Source organism: Lygodium microphyllum, chromosome 12 (genome assembly GCF_053477565.2).
Source record: "Lygodium microphyllum isolate KBCC chromosome 12, Lygodium_microphyllum_v1.1.10, whole genome shotgun sequence".
Lineage (NCBI taxonomy): Eukaryota > Viridiplantae > Streptophyta > Polypodiopsida > Schizaeales > Lygodiaceae > Lygodium > Lygodium microphyllum.
This window is the reverse complement of record NC_141146.1, coordinates 17,271,263-17,291,173: the sequence shown is the minus strand read 5'-3', so window position 1 is coordinate 17,291,173 and position 19,911 is coordinate 17,271,263. Positions and strand designations below refer to the sequence as shown.

Sequence of the window (19,911 nt, the reverse complement as noted above, 5' to 3'; positions counted from 1 at the left end):
TGCACGTATCATCATGGTACGCAATACATGATCATCACGGTCCACAATATACATATCATCATGGTACAAAATACCCATGTACAAGAAGGTATGCGCACACTTGTAAAACAGTTTGGCCTTCCTACCATAGCCTCTACATTTTTTCGGTCCATTATCAGCAACCTATTACAGCCCCGTACACTTTTGGCTAGATAATTCTAGCTCCATGGGTGTAAGCTTTAAAGCCGAGCCCTAGCAGATCACTTTGTGGATGGGATCTATGAGGTTGGGTATGGTGGAGGGTCTGGGTGATATCAATTTTAAATATGATGTTTTAGGAATATATATGAATTCACTATGCTAGGATTCAAAATGCATGGGAACGAATTCCTACTCTGTGCACATGTCATGCAACTTGCAAGTAAGGGGGGAAACCTGTTTCACCCAACATTGGTAACAAAAATGCTTTGATTGGCTCTGACATTTTTGTTACATGATTTGATTCTTTTTGCCAAATTAGGTCAAGTTGGCACTTGTGGATGATTGCACTGCCATTTAGGAACTTCATGATGCCATCCAAGTTTTTTGAAAGGATTGCAAAGCCCCTCCAAATGCACTTTGACCTTCAACAAAAATGGACTTTGCATAGATATTAGAAACCTCTTAGCATCATCATCTCCTCTCATCGTCATGTTGCCACAACATATGTGCGAATTAGATCCCCATCAAGACTACCCCTCAACACAAGGAGGATGTCTGTTGACTTCTTTGGATCCAAAACACACACATGGGCATGGTCCAAAAGGATCTTCTCTTCTATCCAATGGGAATCCCTCTCTTGGCGTCTCTCCGGATCAACTCAATGATACGCAATGGCAACATACCGAGTTTCACACCCCTCACTTTCCAATTCTACTTGTAGCCATGGACACACTACCACTTTAATTTCCATCCAGACCCTTTCAAAGGTAAAAAGACGGAATGTGGCAAGTGAAACCAGCCTTCCCTTTTACAAAAGGGTGGTGGAACCCTAAAGTACACTGATTTAGAGCAAGCAATAAAAGCATGAAATAAATAATAAATTCAAAATGTAACACTTCACCACTTTGGGCTAGAATGCCCCTTGAAATTGAGACGAAGCCAACACTCGATTGGCCCTAAAACGTTAGCACCCCTTGAAATATTTCTTTTTCCATTGATTCCAAACACATGTTGAACTAAGATTTGAATCAAATCCTTGAGAAGAGTCAAGCCGTGCCTTGGATTCAAGAGGTACACAGTCCAAGAATCCCCTCTTCCTCTATTGACCAAGCCAATTCTCCAACAACATTTGGAATACTTTGTCATCCTTTGTAAGCAACATTCACAAAATCCAATTTGCCCCTTGATCCCACAATCAAGGAGGTCCACATTGGTTCCATTCTTATTCAATGCAAATCAACCCTCCTGTAGACCTCTAGAATTTAACCATTCTATTGTCCACTCACTCAATTTATATCAGCTATCTGTCAGAGTGCAGCGATGCCGAAGCATAGGACAAAGACTGAGAGAGAGTGAACACAGAGAGAAGAGAGAGAGAGAAAAGGAGACAGTGTAAACGCAGAAAATCTGCAGTGTAGTATGCTGTATAAGAGTGCAGAAATACACAAGGGGGCAAAGGAAATATCTGCGTATGTATTCGACTTGATGACCTTGATCTCCGTCAACCCGAGCACAGTCTATCTCAGCCAACAGATCTCAAGATCAGAATCTGAAAATACTGAATAATAATGACCAAGTGTGCACCAAGGGCTGGCTATTTATAGCCAGGAAAAATAGCAATCACAGCAGAAGGTCTGCAGCCGATTGCACATAAAATACTGCAGAATCTGTCCGATTGCCCATAAAAGTGGCGCCTGTAACTACTGTGCCACGTGGCACCTGTACCTGCATGCTGTCCGACTGCTGACGTGTCCTCTGCTGACTGACTGTCTAGGAAATGACATTGTCTAACACTATCTTCCTCAATCACTAAGGCACACATGTATGCATTCCAATGCTGCCATGCAAACCCTAGTTCTTGCTCGAACCACACACAACAGCAAATCAGCAATCCAACACATCAACTAAAATCTGGGGCTCAAGACTTCAATTTTATTCACCGGATGGGGCATACTTTCAACGTAGACGAGAGCGGTGTGAGAAAATTTGGCAATTCAGCCCTCAAACATACCACATCTTGCCCAAAACACATCAGAATCAGGTTTGTTGCTACACCTCTCAAATGGTAACTTTGATGACGATTCTAATTGCCAATAGCTTCAAAAGGGGGGTACAATCCAAGCATGGCTGAGCGCACCTCATAAGCCCTGCTCTTTTGCCATCACCTCTCACTGAGGCAAAGAAGAAAAATGTTGCCCCTATCCTAAAGCATGCAAGCACCAACTAACCTAAGGGCTCCACATGTTGTAGCCTCTTATTGGGGATCACTTGGCCAGATTCGCCTACTGTTCTAGCCCTACTCATGCAAAAAATCAGGTCGCCTAACGCTACCAAGAACTAATAAGATCTCTACCCTTAGATCTGCCCCAAACAGCTTTACACGACCTTGCATGGTACCCAAACTTAGCCGACTTACTAAGTGTCAAATCTACCTATGCAAACTCAACCTCTAGATTTAATTTCCAGCTAATAACAATTAATTAAACTAGAAAAATACACGTCCATGCCCAAACTTTGGCCATGTGCAACCTCAATTTTGAATTCCTAAACTTTTTGAGCCTAAAAGTGTTGAAACTTTTCACGGAGCTTAGTCTAGAACATTAAAGCATTTAAATCCCCAAACCCCATGACGCCAAAAGTCATTTCCAAGGCTATTTTAAATGTCCCTGACCAAGATTTGCACTAGGTACCCCTCTAGCACTTATCTGTTGAGCTAAAACACGCTTTACAATTAATTAGCATTTTTAAACAGCCCCAAAACATGCTTAATTAATGAAAAATGCAAATTCAATGCACGGTTCGAGAGAGTTTCAATGGTCCCCCCAAAACCCTAATTCTTTGGGGCACCCTTCAACATCTATAAATAGACACGCTGCCCGCCATTCAACCTCATCCCTTTATGCAGGTTTCTCACCATACTATGCAAATTTCAGTCATCAGTCACCTACCATCTGTTATCCAACCATCATCCACTACAGCCCATCACTATCAACCTATTTTAGCCATCTCCCTACTGCTTGGAGGTCTCCATTTGTTGTGTCATCATAGTGCATCTAGTGCTAGGCGACAGGATGCTACCATCTCTCCCACTAGGCAACTACTACAATACCTAGGTTTTTGCTATCCAATAGGCCGTCTACATCAGCAAACACTTCTCCTATTGTCGCCTAATAGTTCTCTGCCTCGGATGATCAATTTGCAGCCTTCCTCTAGTGGCACATTGCTGCATTTACTAGATTTCAGCCTCCGACAATTGTGTTTTGGTGACCAATCTACTCCCTTCTTTATTCAGCACTCTCTCATCTCTGATTGGTGGTTATTGCACTTGGGATCCATCTCTAATGGCCATCACTCTATCAAAGTGCAGCAATGCGGAAGTGTGGGACCAAGACTAAGAGCTTAGAGTAAACACGGAGAAGAGAGTGAGAGAGAGAGAGAGAGAGAGAGAGAGAGAAAGAGACAGAAGAACATGAAGATCTACTATATAAAGTATACTGAATACAAAGGAATGCAAATATGTACACAGGCACAATCCGTATGTCTGCGTATCTCAACCTCGACAATGTCTCCTTGCTTGACACCTCGAAGTCTACTGCAATCTGCCGATCTCTACCCTAAAATATGCAACTGCAAGAATAAGAAAGTGTGTTGGTGGCAAGCTATTTATAGCTTGACGAAAAAGCAAAAAAAACTGTCATGTCGGCTGCATTAAATGCAGCCAACTGTGCTGAAATCTAGTTGTTGACGTGGCACTGACAAATGTAAACACAGCTTCGCACACCGAACCACTCTCGAATGACTACCTAGCTAGAAACGGCATATGTACACGGCCTAACTAAGAAAAACGCATGTCCAAGGGATGACAATCTCTAACACCCTCTTAGATCCTAGATGAGGCATAAGGTTGAGGGATCTTGAATGTTGACGAAGTAGAGTTTGGGAAAGCGCCTTCGTAAACAGATCTTCAAGATTGTCCTCGATCTTACAATACTGCACATCGATGGTCTCATCCAAAAGCTTCTCCCTGATGAAGTGGTATTGGATCTCTATGTGCTTCATCCGGGTATGGAATACAGGATTTTGTGCCAAGGCAATGCGACTCTCATTGTCACACCGTAGAATAGTAGGATGAGTCTAGGGGTAGCCAAGCTCCTCCAACAATCTCTGAAGCCACACAATCTCACATGTGGTAGAAGACAAGGCTCGATACTCCGCCTCAGTCAAAGATAGGACTACCGTGGGCTGCTTCTTGCTACTCCAAGAGATGACACCTGCACCCAAGGTAAAACAATAGCTTGTAGTAGACCGCCTATGGTCCACATCCTCAACCCAATCCGAATCACTCCAACCTGCAAGAACAAGATTGGAAGCACCTGTACCTACTAGATAGTAAATCCCTAGGTCGAAGGTCCCCCTCAGAAAACGTAGTATCCTCTGGGCAGCGTGCCAATGCACCTAAGGTGCAGTCATGAACCCATCCAAAAGACCTACAGCAAAACATAGATAAACCCATGTATTGAGAAGCCCAATCAAAGATCCAATCAGCTGATGGCACTGAGTAGCATCCGCCAAAGGAGAATCTGAGTGTAAAGTGGCCTTCCAGTTCAAATACATAGAAGTAGAAATGGACCGACACTCCTCCATCTCAAAAGTCACCAAGAGCTCTTGTACATATCTCTACTGAGAGATGAAGATTCCTCTTTGAGTCTGATAAATCTTGTGGCCCAAAAAGAATGGAGAAGTCCTAAATCCATCATCTCAAACTTCTGATTTTTGTTTTTGTTTTTGTTTTTTGAGCCGGGTGCCTAAACAGACTCAAAGGCAGAACCCTGTGCCACTAGCTTATGATTTCGCTACTTCCTTCAAAACCAAGGTCCTTGGAGCTTATGATTTTGCTACTTCCTTCAGAACCAAGGTCCTTGGAAGACTCCTTCAAACTTCTGATGTAAGGCTACCTTCGTCTTTGTGACCTTTTGGGCATGCTCACCTGTAACAATCAAGTCATCAACATACAAAACAAACAACACACGACCACCTTCGAAAGTGTGCACATAAAGCTCTGGATCAACCCTAGAGCGCCGATATCCCAAATTTGCCTTGAGAAATGAGTCAATCTTCTAGTTCCAAGCACACGGACAGGGCCTTCTTCAACCTGTAAACCTTTTCATCTGAGGAACCAAAGCCAAGAGGTTACTCTACATAGATCTCCTCCTTCAAATCACTTTTCAAGAAGCCCGGCTTCATATCCAACTGAAAGATGGGCCATCTCCTATGACCAACCAAGGCAAGAACAACACGGATCGTCGCCATACAAACAATGGGAGCAAAGGTATCATGGAAATCAATACCTGGGCGCTGAACAAAACCTTTAGCAACAAGGCGGGCCTTGTGCTTGTCCAAAGAGCTATCAATATGGTACTTGGTCTTGAAGACCCATTTGACACCAATCACCTTCTTATAAGAGGGACAAGGCACAAGGTACCAAGTGCCATTCCGCTCAATAACCTCCAACTCGGCTTCCATTGCATTCCGCCAATGATCAGACTGTAAAGCCTCCTTCACGGAGATAGGTTCTTTATCCTACATAACACAGGACATCAAACAATAGTTAGAGCAAACAAGCTCCATAGAATGTGCTTGGCGCCTCCATGACCTCTGCGGTCCATCCTGCGGTTGCCACTCCTCAAGGACCCCCTCGATCCCTAAATCTCGGAGCGTGTCACAGGCCCAACGAGGAGGCCGGATCTCACCTCAGCGCTCTCCATCTGCTAGAGTTTCTGGAAGATCCACTGACAGTGGAGGAGCAATCGGTGAATCCAATGGCTGGGAACTAGGGTCCTTATCCGAAAAAGAGTCCTCAAGAGAGACAGGCACGAGAGGAATAGTCGTTGGGGCCCAACTATCACTAGGATCTCCAAGAACAAGGTGGTCCTCACCTCCCTATGGGCTTGGAATGTCCACGAACCGAACGTCAAAGCTCGTGACAACATCTCGCTTAACAGGATCATACAGTCGGTAGCCTTGAAATTGCACGCTATAGCCCACAAACACATGTATATTGGAAGCCGCTTCAAATTTGTCACGCTGTGTCTTCGGGATGTGAACATAGGCATCACACCCAAAAACCCTGAAATAGGAAACATCTGGCTTGGACCCAAAGTACGCCTCATATGGAGTCGTATCAACAACAGCGGAACTAGGCAAATGATTAAGGATGTGAACTGCAATAGCCATAGCCTCAACCCATAGACACTGAGGTGTTTGATGATGCTCCATCATAATATGGGCCATCTCAATCACACTACGATTATTCCGCTCCAAGATGTCATTCTCCTGAGGGGTGTTTGAATTGGCAAACTCCTGGTGAATACCACGATCTGCACAAAAACGAGTAAACTCATTAGAAACAAACTCTCCGCCCTTATTCGATCGTAAGATTTTCAGCTTCTGCCCCAATCGGTTCTCCTCAAAGAGTAACCAATCCTTAAAGTTGGAGAAAGCCTCCGACTTCAGCTTCAAGAAATAGGCCTATGTCGTCTTGCTATAGCATCCACAATTAGCACGAAATACAAACTCCCTCTAAGGGACTCTGTCCTCATCGGTCCACAAAGATTGGTAGAAACAAGCTCCAAGGGTGTTGACGACCCCCTCGAAGCCTTGAGGTGGCAAAACCGAGCATGCCAAAGCTCGGATTGAGTTTGAGCATAAGAGGAAGAGAAGTCAAGGCAAAAGAAAACCGCAACTTGTAGACTCCATTCTCCTCATAACTTGAAGATAAAACCTATCTCGATCCTCGATCAAGAATTCGAAAAGAATCCACATTGAATTTAAAAAAAAGGCTGCGGGCACAAATCTTGTGCACCGAGCGAAGATGATACCTCAAAGCCGGCACATAAAGTACCTCAGATGCATGGGCACCACCATGTCCATCTAGACTAAGATGTATATTGCCCCGTCCCTGAATAGGAATAGACGAACTATCACCAATGAGAATCTAGCCATGAGAAGGCCGCAAATAAGCAACACCTGCAGAAGGAGTCATGTGCCAAGAGGCACCACTGTCAACAATCCATTCCGAAGTGTATGGGGCCGTCAACATAGCATCAGAAGCTCTCACGGGCGAGTCCTCAACCACCTTCAAATGGAGAAAAGCAATTGATGAGGGACCAGCCACCGCTCCGGAATCCTTTGAAGATTTCACCTTCTCTTTGTTCTCCTTGTTGGGGCAATCCTTCTTCCAGTAACCTGTTTTGCCACAAATATGACAAGTAGATTCCTTATCTTTGTCCTTCTTCTTCTTCTTTTGGTCCTTCCCCTTCTTCTGAGAGGATCGACCAACTAAGGCCTCAGATTTTGAACCATTGGTTCTTTTCAGTTGCTCCTCTTGGTCCAAGACCATAGGAACCAACTCTTCCCACCGAAGAGTCTCAAACTGCCCTAAAGCAATCAAAGCATAATAAAAACCACAAAAGCAGGGTAGTAACTATGAAAGGAGAGTTATCGCCATGTCTTCTCAAGTGATCACCATGCCTACCTCTAGAACATGCATCTAGAGCTACTTCAGCTTGTTGATATACTCTCGCATGGATGATGACTTGTTGACGCTCACGATCTGCATCTGCACTTTCAAAGAAACTCGCTTCTGTTGGGAATAAAGGCCCTCGTGCCTTTTAATGTACTCGGGTGTGAACACACCCTTAGCACTTGTACTTACACATATATATCTATCTAAAAACCTAAAGTGGTACACTCATCATTGTACCCACAAATCGTGCACACTCTCTACTATGCTCTCTCTCACTCTCTATCTCGCTGCTGCTAACAAACACTAACTGTCTCAATCTTCGTGTCTCTTGATCACTACAAAACTGGTATCAGAGCTACGATTAAGGTGTTCATGCTTCTCGGAGTCCGTGCAGGTCAACAAGTCATCTTTCCGCCAGGCAACAGTTCCAGGTTGCAAGAGCAGGTTAAAAACATCACCTCCTGGTTAGGCTCAGTTATGTGGCTGCAGGTGCACGTCAAACAACATCATATCTGGTCAAATGCAAGTCACACGATCAAGTGATGAGTTGGTGACGAGCTAGTGACGGGGGCAAGCGACAAACATAGGCGACGACCTGTAACAGCTATAGCTACACGATACAAAGGCTAGAGGCGACCCGTTTCTTTGAGCAACGGGACCCGAGAGCTTCCGCGTGATAGGCGATAGGTTTCGTTCGAGAAGGTCAACGGCCCATTTTTTATATTCATTTATTGCTTCTTATTTTCACCTCTCTACCGGGTGGTTCACACATAGAAGCACAAAGTGCAAATCTATCTCTTAAAATTTGAGGCGTTTCCCAAATTTGGTGCCTCACACACATTGCAGTGATCTCTGGACCAAAATTTGCAGACATTGAATGCACAGGCCTCAAAATTTTTGGGGATTCTCAAATGTAAGTATAATTTTTGCTCGGATGAATCAATTTCACTGAAACTTGGGCAATCTTGGCCTGAAAATTTGAGGCTTTTCCCGGATTTGGGAATTGTGATGCACGACAAGACAATTTGTCTCAGAAATTATAGGAATTTGTGACATTTTGTCTCCGAAATTTGAGGCTTTTCATGTATATGCAAAATTAGGCTGAAACTTACCCAATTTCTCGACATTGATGCACATTGGACTCCATGCAATTTGGGGCTTTTGCAATTTGGGAAAAATTTGTGCGCCATTTGGTCATTTTATGTACATGCGGGTTTAATTCCATGCAATTTGGACATCTAGCACTTGAAAATTTTGGGGGTTTTGCTGAAATTGCTCTATTTTGGCCAAATTGGCATGTTCTATACATGTCAGAGACAATGCAAATGTGTAGTTGATGCTTTGAGCACAAAAATTTTGGGGCTTTTGACCATGCATGTCAAATTTTATGCCCGTGGGTACATGTACAACAGAAATTGCAGCTCACATTTCGGAATTCTCATGTAATGTGATGTATATGCCCTTGGAACAGCTGGTAATCAGTTGTGGAATGCTGTAGCACATGGTTTGGTGCTTCTGAAAATTCAATTACAGATCTGAAATCTCTACTTCTACATGGTCATTTATTGCTGGTTGGTACTTGTTTGTACCTTGGTCGCTTGAGTAACAGTTTGGGCTTGCATTTGCTGAATTTTTTGGTCACATTTGGGTTGAGAGAAGCTTGAAGGAGCACGTAACTTTGCAGTCTGGCAAAAACAGTGCTATAATATCCTGTTGCAGAAGAAGCAGGCAAGGACGATTAAGACCAAAGGGGCAAAGCCCGCAGATATGGAACAAGAAAACTGGGATGTGTTAAATGAGCTTGCACGCTCAACCATCGAGCTATCAATTTCTGATACCTTGCTGTTTAACATTGAAGGTTTGGATTCTGCCTATGCTATTTGGACTTGACTAGAAGAACTGTATGCCTAGAACAGTGCCGCAAGCAAAGTTTACTGGCTGAAAAAGCTTATGGATTTGCGTATGAAAGAGGATACAGCAATGTCTACTCACTTGAGTGAGTTCAACTCCATTTTCAGCCACCTGGTTGCCTTGAAGTTCCTGATTGATGAAGAATTTAAGGCTACGTTCTTGCTTTGCACTCTTCCAAAGAGTTGGGATACATTCAGGACTTCCATAAACAATTCTAATGCGATGCTTTTGTATGCTAATGTAGAGAATGCTCTACTCATGGAAGAAATGAATCGGCAGAACAATGCATCCAGTAAGTCTTCCAATGCTTTGCATACTAGGGGCAGATCACAGCAGAAAGGCAAATCTCATAGCAAGGGACACAGGGATGTTGAATGCGATCATTGTAGCAAGAAGGGTCACTTTAAACGTGACTGCTACAAGTGGAAGAAAGAGAAAGGAAAGGGCAAGAAGACAAATGATAGTAAGGAAGAGAAGAAAGAGAGTCAGCCTAAGAAGAGCAGTGTCAAAATTGAAGAGGTGAATGTAGTCACTCATGACAGTGACAGTGGGAATGACGTACTCTTGGTCTCTTCACACTTTGGTGCACATGCTTTACTTGCAGATACAAATGATGACATACATACCTAGATTCTCGATTCAAGTGCTTCCTTTCATGTTACCCCTCATCATGAGTGTTCGTTGCCTATATTGTTGATAAACACGGGATCTAGAGCATGGCAATGGCTATGGTGGATCGAAGAGGAAGATTAACCTCATGATGACATAGACACGACTTGACCTATTACACAAGTAAATTAGGTTCCAAGATTGAAGCTTGGACTCATAAACACAATCTTGTGTATAAGACTGACAATGACCAAAACACTAACTGAAATGGGAAAGCATCATGATATTGCATTCATCATATATCAAAAAAGTGGTAGTCAAGTACATTGTTTTATAGTTGTTGGATGGATAGCAGTTTCCCTTTCTGTGCATATGGGATTCAGTTTGCCTGCATGTCCTAAGCCCAGAACTGCCTCATAGAAAGAAACCATAGTGGGTGTGATTGCAAATATCTCAACACCCCTCCTCAATCACAACCAGAAAGTACAAAGTGTGTAGAGGCTTTAGTGAAAGTAACACCTGCAAAGTGTAGACACACCATAAGCATGGCAAAACACTAGAGGCTGTAACAAAAAAGGCTAAGTGTGGGTACCACAAACATGATGGACATCCAGAGGCTATAGTACAAGGCTACATGAGGAGTTTACAAGCTTATGATAAAGACCTTTGGGCTAGGCAATACAAGGCTAAAAAGGTCAGTAAGAAATAGGATCAAGGACCATGAGGTCCTTGCAGTTTTGAACATTTCTCTTGACATAGATATTCAATTTATTGCAAATGTTGATGTAGTCCAGCTTTCTCTTTTTTATCTTCTACTTGTTCTTCACTTTGCTTGCAGCTTCAGTATCCACCGCTTTGCTTACATGGTTCTTTTGGTCATTTTCTTCATGGTCTTCTTTGCTTGCACTAGTTTTCATGTACCCCTCAAGCAAAGATATCATTATCTTTAAGGCAACGGAAATGACTGCAAACTTTTGCACTTTCATGTCTTCAAGGTCTTCAAATGGGTACATTGATGGCATTTGGATATAGGCAGCTCCATGTCTTCCTGTAGGTAGAGTAACATCTTCTATGTAGTATAAATGGGCCATAAGATACATGTTACTGAGAAGCACCACCTTAAAAATCTTCATGTTTAGCATTGAAACTCAACTTCAAATCCTTGACTTTTTGACCAACAAAAAAAAAAGTTGAAACCTAATGTGTCAAAGAACACAAGAAGGTAGTGTGAAAGACACACTATGCTTAGTGCTAACAAGCACTATCTTGATGGTTATGCTTCTTGTGTGTCGGCTTGCAACTGCCTTTTAATCTTCCTTGAACTCATCCACATCTTCAGCAACCTCCAAGGAATGTAACTTAGTGATTAAAATTACTTCTGATAACTCCAATGAGAAGAAATAGTGAGAAGATGAAGTACAAGAGGAGCTTGAGTTTTGATGTTGGTGCTTGAGGTCTTCCAATTTTCACAAAGAAAAACTTCAAAGAACTCCAAGAAGTTCACCTTCTTGATGTGAGGATTTGCTAGAAACTTCAGTGTTAGGATTATTATGGTTTGGCTTGGTTGGCAGGAGAGAGAAATTGACAGAAGAATGAACTTGAAGCTTGAGTGACTATGGAGTCCAAAATAGGGTTTCAGACAGGGATTTGAATTTTCTGATGTAGCAACTCACAAAAGCTATCATTTCAAGAGATCTTTGAGTTGAAGAAGGCTTACATATAGACCTTCCAAAGCCCCATAACCAGCACACGGATCATGGACTGCAGACGCGGCAATAGCAGTACGACCTCTCACAGGCACAATTTTGGCAGCGATGACGAAATCACGCAATGCTGGCTTAAATGATCACCAATGTCTAACTGTGATATACCAGGGAGCTTTGCCAAGAGTAGTAGAACGTTTCTCCAGAAGGAATCGTGAGCTAAAATGGCCTCTATGAAGAGATCCAAGGGCTCAAAGGAGGCAGGGTGCAAACTGGCTATGGTTGCCACAAGGTGCACTGAAGATGAAGTTGAAAAAATAAAGTCATACACTGATCTTGAGCTGGGCAAAGATTGAGAGGAACCAAGAGAGGCTCAAGAGACAGTGCCATGCCCGATTGGGCTCTGATACCATATTGATAAACACGGGATCTAGAGCATGGCAGTGGCTATGGTGGATCGAAGAGGAAGATTAAGCTCATGATGACATAGACACGACTTGACCTGTTACACAAGTGAATTAGGTTCCAAGATTGAAGCTTGGACTCATAAACACAATCTTGTGTATAAGACTGACAATGACCAAGACACTAACTGAAATGGAAAACCATCATGATATTGCATTTATCATATATCAAAAAAGTGGTAGTCAAGTACAATGCTTTATAGTTGTTGGATGCGTAGCAGTTTCCCTTTCTGTGCATATGGGATTTAGTCTGCCTGCATGTCCTAAGTCTAGAATTGCCTCATACAAAGAGGCCACAACGGGCATGATTGCAAATATCTCAACACATACAGGGGGTCGACATGGTGTTGTCCATCTTGGGGACAACTATGCATGTGACATTGCAGGTATTAGCAATGTGCAGTTGTAGTTTCAGCATGGTTCTGTCTTCACACTTCAGCATGTAAGGCATGTACGTCAGTTCAAGAAGAGTTTGATTAGCACAGAGCAGCTAGATGATGATGGATTTCATACCACCTCTAATGATGGGAAATGGAAGATCTGTAAGGGATCTAGAGTGATTGTCAGAGGTTGTAAAAGTGATACCTTCTATCCTCTCCGTGTATCTAGTGCGAGTGATCACATTGTTGCCGTGAGCGAGCAGCCAAGTGTTTCTTTGTGGCATGGCCGGTTGGGACACATGAGTCAAACTGGAATGAAAGTGCTTTCTCCTTTGGGTTACTTGCCTTGTCTTCGTTATGCTAATTTTGAGCATTGTGATCATTGTGTTTATGATAAACACGCACAAACCTCTCACAAGAAGTCTCTTTCCCTGAAATCTTCTCCTCTAGAGTTAGTACATTCAGATGTATGTCAAATGCCAGGATTATCTTTAGGGAAAAAGAAATATTTTGTCACCTTTGTCAATGATGCTACACGGAAGGTATGGGTTTACCCTATTCGTAGCAAGGATGAAGTGCTTGACAAGTTTAAAAAATCCTTGGCATTGGCTGAAAATCAGATAGGTAAGACACTTAAGTGTCTTTGCTCTGACAATGGTGGGAAATATGTGTCCAAGGCCTTTCAGGCATTTTGTGACAGCAAAGGGATAAAGAGAGAGCTCACTGCCCCTCATAATCCACCCCAAAAAGGAGTTCGAGAGCGTATGAATCGGACCATACAGGATAAGGTCTGTACGATGTTGTCTCATGCTGCATTACCCCATGGTTCTTGGACAGAGATTGTTATGACAACCGTACACTTGATTAATCGATCACCAAACAGGTCTTTTTTTTTGGGGGGGAGGGGAGGGGAAAGGGAGTTCCCCAAGAAGCGTGGTCGAGCAAGCCACCTTCATATGCTCACTTGAAAGTGTTTGGCTACGAGGCTTTTATGCACATTCGTAAAGAAATACACAGCAAACTTAAGCCAAAGTCCTGTAAATGCATTTTCCTAGAATATGGTGATGAGGGTGAAATGGGATATAGATTATAAGATCCTGAGAAAAGGAAAGTAGTACATAGCAATGATGTTATCTTCCGGGAAGATTGCATGCATAAACAGCCCGAAAAGACTGAGAAGGTCCGTAGGGTTGTATTCTCGAAAGAAATACCTTTTGGATAGCAAAATGTGCCCGTTGTACAGCAACAAATACTTGCTGTAAATGAACCTCTAAATGCAGAAAATGATGCTAGAAATGATCAGCCAGCTATTGCCCATGATAATGAGCAGCTACATGTGCAGCAACAGCCAGGACAGAAAACTCTTCATGCTGATTTGCAGGCTGAAATGCCAAGACAGCATGCTGAAAATGCTCAACAGCCAGCAAACAATGATCAATGGGTTAGGAGATCATCTAGGGCTACAAGACAACCTTATACATTTGTTCCTAGTGCAAAAAATGTGGCTGATTATGTCATGTTGACAGACTGTGGTGAACCGTCTTGCTTCAAGGAAGCAATGGACAGACAGGACAGCAAGAAATGGTATAAAGCCATGTTGTCAAAAATGAAATCTCTTGAAAAAAATGGCACTTGGGACTTGGTGCAGTTGCCTAAAGGGATGAAAACACTTCCATGCAAATGGGTTTACAAAATGAAGGTCACTTCTCGTTCCTCACCAAAGTACAAAGCAAGATTGGTTGCAAAGGGATACAAGCAGAAACATGGAATTGACTTTGATGACATCTTCTCTCTTATAGTCAAGATACTACCTTGAGAACCATTTTGGGTTTACTTGCAGCTGCAGATATAAAGCTCATACAGAGGGATGTAAAGACTGCATTCTTACATGGTGATCTACATGAAGACATATATATGCAGCAGCTTGAAGGTTTTGTTGGAAAAGGGAAAGAGAAGATGATATGTAAACTCAAAAGGGTTTGTATGGGCTGAAACAAGCACCAAGAGAATGGTATCATAAATTTGATACCATTCATACAGTCTCAAGGTTTCCATAGAAGTCAAGTGAATCACTGCTTGTACACTAAGAAGGTAGCAGATGGCAGCCCAATTATCTTGGTTTTGTATGTTGATGACATATTGATTGCTGGCAGGGATACTCTTGCCTTGAACTCACAAGGTTTCCATAGAAGTTAAGTGGATCACTGCTTGTAACCTAAGAAGGCAGCAGATGGCAGCCTGATTATCTTGGTTTTGAATGTTAATGACATGTTGATTGCTGGCAGAGATACTCATGCCTTGAACTCACTGAAGCAAAGTCTTCATGATAGCTTTGACATGAAGGATCTTGATGATGCAAATCACATTCTTGGCATGCGAATGATCGAGATAGGTTGACACGATTACTCTATCTATCTCAGCAGGAGTATACCTCCAAGGTTTTGCAGCATTTCAATATGGAAGGGGAGAAAACAATTGGCGTTCCATTGCCTCCGTATGTGAAACTTGATGCAGAGGACAGCCCTACATCTGATGATGAGAAGGCTGAAATGGCCAAGATACCATATGCTTTAGCTGTTGGCAATTTGATGTATGCTATGGTTGCTACATGTCCTGACATTGCCTCTGCAATGGCAATGGTTAGCAGATACCTAGCAAATCCTAGTAAAAAGTATTGGAAAGCAGTGAAAGGTATTATGAGATACCTGAAAGGCACAAAGAAGTTGTGCATCTGCTTTGGAAAGCAGTGTAGTGACCGGTTAGGCACGGAGATCGAGACAGAATGTCGTTGTGCGCAGTGAGAGACAAAGAGTGAGAGAGAGTAGAGTAGAGAGTAAGCACGTTTTAAGGTACAATGACGAGTGTATACCTTTAGGTTTTTAGATAGATATATATGTGTAAGTACAAGTGCTAAGGACGTGTTCACACCCGAGCACATTTTAAGGCACAAGGCCTTTATTCCCAATAACCTCCCACCTAAAGGCAATGTGCCTTAAGAGGAGAAAAGAATCAGCTAAGTCTAGGTATGTACAAAGCTGAAATACGTATATCTATCCAACTCCCATCATCTATCGGCAATGAGCAAACCGCTCTACTGGAAGACCCTTCATGAGAAGGTCTGCAAGGTTATCATCTGTATACACTTTGACAAGCTTAATGCTTTTGCTGTCAAGTACTTCTCTAATGAAGTGGTATTTCACCTATATGTGCTTTGTCTTTGCATGAAAGATAGGATTTCGTGCTAGCATGATAGCACTCTGACTATCACAATGAAGAACAGTTAATTCTGAGATGCCAAGCTCTCCCATCAAACGTGAAAGCCATAAAGCCTCCTTGCATGCCTCATTGGCAGCCACATACTCTGCCTCTGTAGTAGACAATAGAATAACTCTTTTATAGCCTGGGGATCCAAGAGACTGCTCAACCTGTGAAAGTAAACTCATACCCAGAAGTAGACTTCCTGTAGTCCGCATGACCAGCATAGTCTGCATCTGTAAAGCCAGCAACAGATGCCTTCTACTTTCCAAAGCAGATGCACAACTCCTTTGTGCCTTTGAGGTATCTCATAATACCTTTCACCACATCCCAATGCTTTTTGCCAGGGATTGCCATGTATGTGCTAACCACTCCCACTGCAAAGGCAATGTCAGGACATGTAGCAACCATAGCACACATGAAACTGCCTTCTTGCCTTTTCCTTTCTCTTTCTTCCATTTGTAGCAGAGACGTTTAAAGTGACCCTTCTTGCCACAATGATGGCATTCAACATCTTTGCCACGTGATTTGCTGCGTCCCTTGCCATCATATTTGCCCTTTTGCTGTGATCTGCCCCTAGTATGCAAAGCACTGGAAGACTTACTGGATGCATTGTTCTGCCGATTCATCTCTTCCATAAGTAGAGCACTCTCTACATCAGCATACAAAAGGCTTACATTAGAATTTCTCATACCAGTCCTGAATGTATCCCAACTCTCTAGTAGAGTGCAAAGCAAGAAAGTAGCCTTAAATTCCTCATCAATCATGAACTTCAAGGCAACCAGCTGGCTGAAAATGGAGTTAAACTCACTCAAGTGAGTAGACATTGTTGTATCCTCTTTCATACGCAAATCGATAAGCTCTTTCAGCCAATACACTTTCCTTGCAGCACTCTTTTGTGAATACAATTCTTTTGTTCTAGTCCATAAAGCATAGGCAAAATCCAAACCTTCAATGTTGAACAGCAGGGCATCAAAAATCGATAGCTCTATCATTAAATTAATTTTTCAGAATTAATTAATTCTGAAAATTAATTTCAGCCCTTTTGACCCTGCCCAAAATTAAGCATGTCCATCTGTAATGAAATTGGCTAGGCCATTTGCAACTTGGAGTGATTCCCAACCTCTATTGACCCTTAGACTAGCATTAATTAATTAATTAATGCTAGTCCCTAGTGCCACCACTGACACTTAATGGCCAAACAATTGTCCTAGGGTCCAACCTGGCACCAACTGACCACCAAAACCTAGTTGGAATAACTTAACACAACTTTTGCCTTTAACACCCACTGCATCCTCAGGGTCCTTGGCCCGTTCCCATGAAATAACTCCCATGTGCATCACATGTGCTAAACAACCTTGCACATTTGATTAACAACTTAATCAAATGTTACTAGCAAGATTAAAGCATCTCAAAATTTCACATCCCCGTGATAGACCTTCCCCTTGAAAACCTTGCAATCGTCCTCGATTGCACTGCATTGGGCCAAAGCAAAAGTATATAGCACTGGAATTTCAATTTGGCGTGACAGTCACCACAACATTGGCCACTCTTGTCGAACCATTCCATATACGCAAAACTTATTGAAAATTTCCAGACAGCAAAACATAATAGAAAACTGAAAAACAGTCCAAAACTGTTGCTAGAAACCATTGGATGTATCCATAACTCGTGTTTCTCAACCGTTCTCACTTCAAAACCACAGTAAAGCATTTTCTCAATATAAACCATGGCTGAAACTGTCAATGACATTCGTTTACATGCGTCTATCCATGGAATCAGCTGTAAACCATTAAAAACTGAGCATGACCTAATCATAAACAGATCATGGACTTATATGAGAACTAATCACAAATGGCTGCAAATATGACTCCAAACTGATCACAAGCGGATGGTAAAAAGAAAATGATCAGAAACTGACGCAAAAACTGATGCAAAACTGATCCCAAAGTTATCATAAACGGTTCTCAAACTGATCAAAAACTGAGCTAAAACTAATCAGAAATTGATCTCAAAATTGGGCCCAACGAGGAGGAGGCCAGATCTCTCCTCGGTGCTCTCCATCTGGTGAAGACTCGGGTACATCCACCGGCAAAAGCTCCACTGGGGTGGCCACTGGAAGAGAAGACTCTGTATCTGAAGCAGAATCATCATCAAGAGGCTCAGGCTCCAAAGGAACTATCTCGGGAGCCCAACTATCCACTAGATTTCCAAGTACGGGGTGCTCTTCACCCCCTTCTATGGCTGGAACTTCCACGAATAGACATCCTACTTGACGGGATCAAACAAGCAATAACCTTAGGACTGGGAGCTATAGCCAACAAAATCCTGTCTTCGGGAAGCCGCCTCAAACTTATCATGCTACATCTTTGGGATATGCACATAGGCGTCACACCCAGAGATCCAAAAATAAGAGACCTCACTGCCTCAGCCCACAAAGACTAAGGTGTCTATCAGTGCTCCATCATGGTGTGCGCCATCTTGATCACACTTCGGTTCTTCCACTCCAAAATGCCATTCTCTTGAGGAGTGTTGATATTAGTAAACTCTAGGTGAATGCCCCTATCTACACAAAAATGAGTAAACTCATTAGAAACAAATTCACCACCCTTGTCTGATCACAAGGTCTTTAATCTTCGGCCTGATCGGTTCTCCTCAAAGAGAAGCCAATCCTTGAAGTGGGAGAAAGCCTCCAACTTCAAGGTCAAGAAGTAGGCCCATGTCATCCTACTGTAGTCATCTACGATCAACATGAAGTACAAGCTTCCTTTCACGGACTCGATCCTCATCGGGCCACGAAGATCCGTAGATGCAAGCTCCATAGGTGAAGTAGACCGCCTCGAAGCTTTGTTGGGAATCACATCCTGATGTTGTTTCCCACAAATGCAAGAGACACATGGCTGCTGGCTCACCACTATGTCCGGCAAACCTCAAACAAGCGACCCTTGCGACGCCTTCCGAAGGTACTCATAGTTCAAGTGACCAAACCGAGCATGCCATAGCTTGGATTGTGTCTGAGAGGTAATAAGAAAAGAGATAAGAGCGGAAGAAGACTTCAATTTGTAGATGCCATTCTCCTCATGTCCTAAAGAGAGTCCCTTCCTCGATCCACGATCAAGAACTCGAACAACATCACTGTCAAACTCCACTAAGAGACCAAGAGAGCAAATCTTATGGATTGAAAGTAAATGATACCCTAAACCTGGCACATCCAACACCTCGGAAGTATGGGTATCACCACATCCATCTAGAACTAGCTGCATCTTACCCCGTGCAGCAATAGACACAGAAGAGCTGTCTCCTATGAGAATCTGCCCACGCGAAGGTCACAAATGGGCAACACCAACGAGAGGAGTCATGTCCCGTGAGGCACCACTATCCACGATCCACTCTCGAACCTAGGGAGCTGTCATCGTAACATCAAAAGTCTTCAGTGTAGGATCCTCAATGACCGCTAAGTATAGAAAAGCAACTGATGAGGATGCAACCACCCCTCCAGAATCCTTCGAGTCCTTCTTGGTATCTTTTTTGTCCTTGTCGGGGCAATCCTTCTTCCAATGACCGGTCTTACCACAGTTATGACATGTCAATTCTTTCTCTTTGTCCTTCTTGGATTTGTTGTCATTCTTCTTCTTTTGGTCCTTCCCCTTCTTCTGAGAGGCTTGACCAACCAATGCCTCCAATTTGGAAGCATTTTGTCCCTTCAACTGTTCTCTTGGTCCAAGACCATAGGAACCAACTCTTCCCATTGAAGAGTCGACTCTCGCCCTGATGCAATAAGAGCGAAATAAAAGATACCGAATAGTGGCGACAACTAGGAAAATAAAGCGATCGCAATCAATGTCTTTGGAGAAAATGGGCTTCCCCGCATTTTGAACTTGCAT

General features: G+C 42.9%; 1 protein-coding gene across 4 annotated transcripts in view; it reads right to left on the bottom strand.

Moving 5' to 3' along the window:
* Positions 1–19,911, bottom strand: part of REP (Rab escort protein) — a 61,685-nt gene that overhangs the window by 2,524 nt on the left and 39,250 nt on the right. The gene's annotated exons all lie outside the window — the stretch shown is intronic.